Source organism: Balaenoptera acutorostrata, chromosome 4, assembly GCF_949987535.1.
Source record: "Balaenoptera acutorostrata chromosome 4, mBalAcu1.1, whole genome shotgun sequence".
Classification (NCBI taxonomy): domain Eukaryota; kingdom Metazoa; phylum Chordata; class Mammalia; order Artiodactyla; family Balaenopteridae; genus Balaenoptera; species Balaenoptera acutorostrata.
In genome coordinates, this window is record NC_080067.1 from 64917957 (window position 1) to 64925562 (window position 7606).

Genomic DNA, 7606 nt, shown 5'->3' on the forward strand with positions numbered 1-7606 from the left:
TTGACTTCAGGGCCTTGGGGTTGTCAAAGGTGACCTCCATCCCAGGTTTCAGGAAGCTGGTCTCCACACAGCCCACCGGCACAGAGCCAATGCTCCCAGTCATGTGCACATCTTGCAGAGGCAGCCTCAGGGTCTCGTTGACCAGTTGAGTGGGAGGGAGAATGGAGCCCAGAGCTTCCAGGAGAGTCATCCCTGTGGCATTTCCTTCCTTTCTCTTGATCTTCCAGCTCTTGAACCAGGCATGTGGATGCTGGGCTATGCTAGCCCAAAATGGGCACGAAGGCCATGGCAGCCAAGTTGTAGCCGATCTTCTTGATGTAGACTCTCACTCCCTTGGTGGAAGCATGGGGTGCTGTGGGTGGGTTTGTCAGAGTCCATCTTGTTGACAGCCATGATGAGTGGCTTCACACCCAGCATGTAGGCCAGTAGCGTATTCTCCACAGGTCTGCCTATACTTGGAGATGCCTGCTTCAAACATGCCCGTGCTGCCGGCCATGATGAGCATGGCACAGTCACCTGGGATGGGCCAGTGATAATGTTTTTGATGAAGTCCCTGTGGCATCAATTATGGTGATGTAATATTTGGTTGCCTCAAACTTCCATAAGGAGATGTCATGGTGATGCCACATTTCCTTTCTGCCTTCATTTTGTCTAGCACCCAGGCAAACTTGATGGAGCCCTTGCTCATCTCTGCTGCTTCCTTTTTGAACTTCTCATGGTTCTGTTGTCAGTACCCCCACACTTGTAGATGAGATGCCCAGTGGTGGTGGACTTGCCAGAGGCCACATGGCCAATGATGATAATATTGATATGGGTCTTCTTTTTGCCCATAATGGTGGATTCATTAGAGTCACTGCTGATCCAGATATTAGCAAGAGCTGCAGCAGCTGTGAAGCAGAATTGTGTATTACTGACGCTTACCTTTCCTACCTCCAATTCTTTTTATAACCCATGCCAAGCAGAATTTGTCTCCACCACTCCGCTGTAGCCTCCTTTCCCAAGGTCTCTGATAACTTCCATCTTGCTAAACCAATGTTCAGTTCTGACTTTATTTTACTTTCTCAGTTATCATTGACATCTTTCTCCTCCTTGAAATTCTATCTTTACTTAGATTGCTGACACCACAATTGCCTAAATTTCCATCTATTATACTCAATCTCCTTTGCCAACTATTTCTTTTTGCTTTCTCTTATGTAATTCTAAATATGAATTGCCTCTTGGTGATCTTACCTAGCCGTGTGGCTTTATATACCACATATATCCTGATGATTTCTAAATTTATAACTCCAGCTTTTTTGAACTGCAGTCATATATTTAATTGCTTATTTTTTTAAAACATCTTCATTGGAGTATAATTGCTTTACAATGGTGTGATAGTTTCTGCTTTATAACAAATTGAATCAGTTATAAATATACATATGTCCCCAAATCTCTTCCCTCTTGTGTCTCCCTCCCTCACACCCTCCCTATCTCACCCCTCTAGGTGGAAACAAAGCACTGAGCTGATCTCCCTGTGCTATGCGGCTGCTTCCCACTAGCTATCTATTTTATGTTTGGTAGTGTATATATGTCCATGTAACTCTCTCACTTTGTCCCAGCTTACCCTTCCCCCGCCCCGTATCCTCAAGTCCATTCTCTAGTAGGTCTGCATCTTTATTACCGTCTTGCCCCTAGGTTCCTCATGACCATTTTTTTTTTTTAGATTCCATATATATGTGTTAGCATACTGTATTTGTTTTTCTCTTTCTGACTTACTTCAATCTGTATGACAGTCTCTAGGTCCATCCACCTCACTACAAATAACTCAGTTTCATTCCTTTTTATGGCTGAGTAATATTCCATTGTATATATGTGCCACATCTTCTTTATCCATTCATCTGTCGATGGACACTTAGGTTGCTTCCATGTCCTGGCTATTGTAAATAGAGCTGCAATGAACATTTTGGTACATGACTCTTTTAGAATTATGGTTTTCTCAGGGTATATGCCCAGTAGTGGGATTGCTGGGTCGTATGGTAGTTCTATTTTTAGTTTTTTAAGGAACCTCCATACTGCTCTCCATAGTGGCTGTATCAATTTACATGCCCACCAGCAGTGCAAGAGGGTTCCCTTTTCTCCACACCCTCTCCAGCATTTATTGTTTGTAGATTTTTTGATGATGGCCATTCTGGCCCGTGTGAGATGATATCTCATTGTAGTTTTGATTTGCCTTTCTCTAATGATTAATGATGTTGAGCATTCTTTCATATATCTGCTGGCAATCTGTATATCTTCTTTGGAGAAATGTCTTCTGCCCATTTTTGGATTAGGTTGTGTTTTTTTTTTGATATGGAGCTGCATGAGCTGCTTGTAAATTTTGGAGATTAATCCTTTGTCAGTTGCTTCATTTGCAAATATTTTCTCCCATTCTGAGGGTTGTCTTTTCATCTTGTTTATGGTTTCCTTTGCTGTGCAAAAGCTTTTAAGTTTCATTAGGTCCCATTTGTTTATTTTTGTTTTTATTTCCATTTCTGTAGGAGGTGGGTCAAAAAGGATCTTGCTGTGGTTTATGTCATAGAGTGTTCTGCCTATGTTTTCCTTTAAGAGTTTGATGGTGTCTGGCCTTACATTAAGGTCTTTAATCCATTTTGAGTTTATTTTTGTGTATGGTGTCAGGGAGTGTTCTAATTTCATACTTTTACATGTACCTGTCCAGTTTTCCCAGCACCACTTATTGAAGAGGCTGTCTTTTCTCCACTGTGTATTCTTGCCTCCATTATCAAAGATAAGGTGACCATATGTGTGTGGGTTTATCTCTGGGCTTTCTATCCTGTTCCATTGATCTATATTTCTGTTTCTATCAGTACCATACTGTCTTGATTACTGTAGCTTTGTAGTATAGTCTGAAGTCAGGGAGGCTGATTCCTCCAGCTCTGTTTTTCTTTCTCAGGATTGCTTTGGCTATTTGGTGTCTTTCCATACAAATTGTGAAATTTTTTGTTCTACTTCTGTGAAAAATGCCAGTGGTAGTTTGATAGGGATTGCATTGAATCTGTAGATTGCTTTGGGTAGTAGAGCCATTTTCACAATGTTGATTCTTCCAATCCAAGAACATGGTATATCTCTCCATCTATTTGTAGCATCTTTAATTTCTTTCATCAGTGTCTTATAGTTTTCTGCATACAGGTCTTTTGTCTCCTTAGGTAGGTTTATTCCTAGATGTTTTATTCTTTTTGTTGCAATGGTAAATGGGAGTGTTTTCTTAATTTCAGTTTCAGATTTTCATCATTAGTGTATAGGAATGCAAGAGATTTCTGTGCATTAATTTTGTATCCTGCTACTTTACCAAATTAATTGATTAGCTCTAGTAGTTCTTAAATTTACCAAGGCTTGATTTGTGACCCAAGATATGATCTCCTGGAGAATGTTCCCTGAGCACTTGAGAAAAATGTGTATTCTGTTGTTTTTGGGTGGAATGTCCTATAAATATCAATTAAGTCCATCTTGTTTAATGTATCATTTAAAGCTTGTGTTTCCTTATTTATTTTCATTTTGGATGATCTGTCCATTAGTGAATGGGGTGTGTTAAAGTCCTCTACTATGATTGTGTTACTGTCGATTTCCCCTTTTATGGATGTTAGTATTTGCCTTATGTATTGAGGTGCTCCTATGTTGGGTGCATAAATATTTACAATTGTTATACCTTCTTCTTGGATCGATCCCTTGATCATTATATAGTGTCCTTCTTTGTCTCTTGTAATAGTCTTTATTTTAAAGTCTATTTTGTCTGATATGAGAATTGCTACTCCAGCTTTCTTTTGATTTCCATTTGCGTGGAATATCTTTTTCCATCCCCTCACTTTCAGTCTGTATGTGTCCCTAGGTCTGAAGTGGGTCTCTTGTAGACAGCATATATATGGGTCTTGTTTTTGTATCCATTCAGCCAGTCTGTGTCTTTTGGTGGGAGCATTTAATCCATTTACATTTAAGGTAATTATCGATATGTATGTTCCTATTCCCATTTTCTTAAATGTTTTGGGTTTGTTATTGTAGGTGTTTTCCTTCTCTTGTGTTTCTTGCCTAGAGAAGTTCCTTTAGCATTTGTTGTAAAGCTGGTTTGGTGGTGCTGAACTCTCTCAGCTTTTGCTTGTCTGTAAAGGTTTTAATTTCTCCATCAAATCTGAATGAGATCCTTGCTGGGTAGAGTAATCTTGGTTGTAGGTTTTCCTCCTTCATCACTTTAAGTATATCCTGCCACTCCCTTCTGGTTTGCAGAGTTTCTGCTGAAAGATCAGCTGTTAACCTTATGGGGATTCCCTTGTGTGTTATTTGTTGTTTTTCCCTTGCTGCTTTTAATGTTTTATTTATATTTAATTTTTGATAGTTTGATTAATATGTGTCTTGGCGTGTTTCTCCTTGGATTTATCCTGTATGGGACTCTCTGTGCTTCCAGGACTTGATTAACTATTTCCTTTCCCATATTAGGGAACTTTTCAACTATAATCTCTTCAAATATTTTCTCAGTCCCTTTCTTTTTCTCTTCTTCTTCTGGGACCCCTATAATTCGAATGTTGGTGCATTTAATGTTGTCCCAGAGGTCTCTGAGACTGTCCTCAGTTCTTTTCATTCTTTTTTCTTTATTCTGCTCTGCATTAGTTATTTCCACTATTTTATCTTCCAGGTCCCTTACCCGTTCTTCTGCCTCAGTTATTCAGCTATTGATCCCTTCTAGAGTATTTTTAATTTCATTTATTGTGTTTTTCATCGTTGCTTGGTTCCTCTTTAGTTCTTCTACGTCCTTGTTAAATGTTTCTTGCATTTTGTCTATTCTATTTCCAAGATTTTGGATCATCTCTACTATCATTATTTTGAATTCTTTTTCAGGTAGACTGCCTATTTCCTCTTCATTTGTTAGGTCTGGTGGGTTTTGACCCTGCTCCTTCATCTGCGGTGTGTTTTTCTGTCTTCTCATTTTGCTTATCTTACTGTGTTTGGGGTCTCCTTTTCACAGGCTGCAGGTTCGTAGTTCCCGTTGTTTTTGGTATCTGTCCCCAGTGGCTAAGGTTGGTTCAGTGGGTTGTGTAGGCTTCCTGGTGGAGGGGACTAGTGCCTGTGTTCTGGTGGATGAGACTGGATCTTGTCTTTCTGGTAGGCAGGTCCACGTCTGGTGGTGTGTTTTGGGGTGTCTGTGGCCTTATTATGATTTTAGGCAGCCTCTCTGCTGATGGGTGGGGTTGTGTTCCTGTCTTGCTAGTTGTTTGGCATAGGGTGTCCAGCACTGTAGCTTGCTGGTCTTTGAGTGGAGCTGGGTCTTGGCGCTGAGATGGAGATCTCTGGGAGATTTTCGCCGTTTGATATTACATGGAGCTAGGAGGTCTCCTGTGGACCAGTGTCCTGAAGTTGGCTCTCCCACCTCAGTGGCACAGCCCTGATGCCTGGCTGGAGCAGCAAGAGCCTGTCTTCTACACAGCTCAGAATAAAAGGGAGAAAAGAAAGAAAGAAAGAAGAAGATAAAATGAAGTAAAATAAAATAGTTATTAAAATAAAAACTATTAAAAAAAATTTTTTAAGTAAAAAAAAAAAAACAAATGGACAGACAGAGCCCAAGACAAATGGTAAAAGCAAAGCTGTACAGACAAAATCACACACAGAAGCATACACATACACACTCACAAAAAGAGAAAAAGGGGAAAATATATATATATATTTGCTCCCAAAGTCCACCTCCTCAACTTGGGATGATTCGTTGTCTATTCAGGTATTCCACAGATGCAGGGTACATCAAGTTGATTGTGGAGATTTAATCCGCTGCTCCTGAGGCTGCTGGGAGAGATTTCCCTTTCTCTTCTTTGTTTGCACAGCTCCAGGGTTCAGTTTTGGATATGGACCTGCCTCTGCGTGTAGGTCGCCTGAGGGCGTCTGTTCTTCGCTCACACAGGACGGGGTTAAAGGAGCAGCTGCTTCGGGGGCTCTGGCTCACTCAGGCTGGGGGGAGGGAGGGGTATGGATGCGGGGCGAGCCTGCGGTGGCAGAGGCCGGCCTGACGTTGCACCAGCCTGAGGCACTGTGCGTTCTCCCAGGGAAGTTGTCCCTGGATCACGGGACGCTGGCCGTGGCGGGCTGCACAGGCTCCCGGGAGGGGAGGTGTGGAGAGTGACCTGTGCTCGCACACAGGCTTCTTGGTGGCGGCAGCAGCAGCCTTAGCGTCTCCTGCCCGTCTCTGGGGTCCTCGCTCATAGCCACAGCTCACGCCTGTCTCTGGAGCTCGTTTAAGCGGCGCTCTGAATCCCCTCTCCTCGTGCACCAGGAAACAAAGAGGCAAGAAAAAGTCTCTTGCCTCTTCGGCAGCTACAGACTTTTTCCCGGACTCCCTCCCGGCTAGCTGTGGTGCGCTAACCCCTTCAGGCTGTGTTCGCGCCGCCAACCCCAGTCCTCTCCCTGGGATCCGAGCCTCAGCTCCCAGCCCCCGTCCGCCCTGGCGGGTGAGCAGACAAGCCTCTCGGGCTGGTGAGTGCTGCTCGGCGCCGAGCCTCCATGCGGAAATCTCTCCACGTTGCCCTCCGCACCCCTGTTGCTGCGCTTTCCTCCATGGCTCCGAAGCTCCCCCCTCTGCCACCCGCACTCTCTGCCCGCGAAGGGGCTTCCTAGTGTGTGGAAACCTTTCCTCCTTCACGGCTCCCTCCCACTGGTGCAGTCCCGTCCCTATTCTTTTGTCTTTGTTTTTTTTTTTTTCTTTTGCCCTACCCAGTTATGTGGGGAGTTTCTTGCCATTTGGGAGGTCTGAGGTCTTCTGCCAGCGTTCAGTAGGTGTTCTGTAGGAGCTGTTCCACATGTAGATGGATTTCTGATGTATTTGTGGGGAGGAAGGTGATCTCTGTGTCTTACTCTTCTGCCATCTTGAAGCTCCTCCCGAAAAAAAGGGAATTGCTTATTTAATAACTCAATTTGGCAACAGAGTTCTTGATTCTACATGTCCTTACCCTTGCCTCTCCACCTATACCACCAAACTTGTTCTTCTACCCTCTCTTCATTCTCATTAAATGGCCCCTCTTTTCAACCAGATGTAGGGTTAAAACACCTAGGCTGCATGCATTTCTATTTCTCTTTCATTTATACTCCCCACGTTCAGTAGGTTCTGTTGACTCAATCTTTAGAATATATGCCAAGGGTAATTAAGTTTTACTAAATTTACTACCCAGTGCAAGCCACCATTGTGGATTAATTTCTTGTAGCCCACTATTTTTCCCATGTTTCCATTTCTGGACCCTCTCATAATCCTTTCATCACGTGACAGTTAGGATAATCTAATAGTTTCTCACCATATTTGGAACAAAATTCAAACTACTTACCATGACCTACAAGGCCATTCATGACCAATCCCATCTACCTCTTCATTTTGAACCTTTCTCTCCCTTGCCTTTTATAATCCAGTGAAGAGATGTGAAATGATTTATAATATATTTTAGAAGCAGAATTAACAATATTTGTTGATGGATTAATATAAGTGATGAGGAAAAGCAGTGGATTAAGGACAACTCATAGGTTTTGGTCTGAGCAACAAGGTGGGTGGCAGTTTGCAAAACTCTGACCCAAATGAATGGAGTGATTCTGTGAAAGAGAAATTTCT

General features: G+C 42.6%; 1 pseudogene; it reads right to left on the bottom strand.

Moving 5' to 3' along the window:
* Nucleotides 1–260: 260 nt before the first annotated feature.
* On the bottom strand, nucleotides 261–831 carry LOC130708161 (elongation factor 1-alpha-like; annotated as a pseudogene).
* Between the last annotated feature and the right edge of the window lie 6775 nt (nucleotides 832–7606).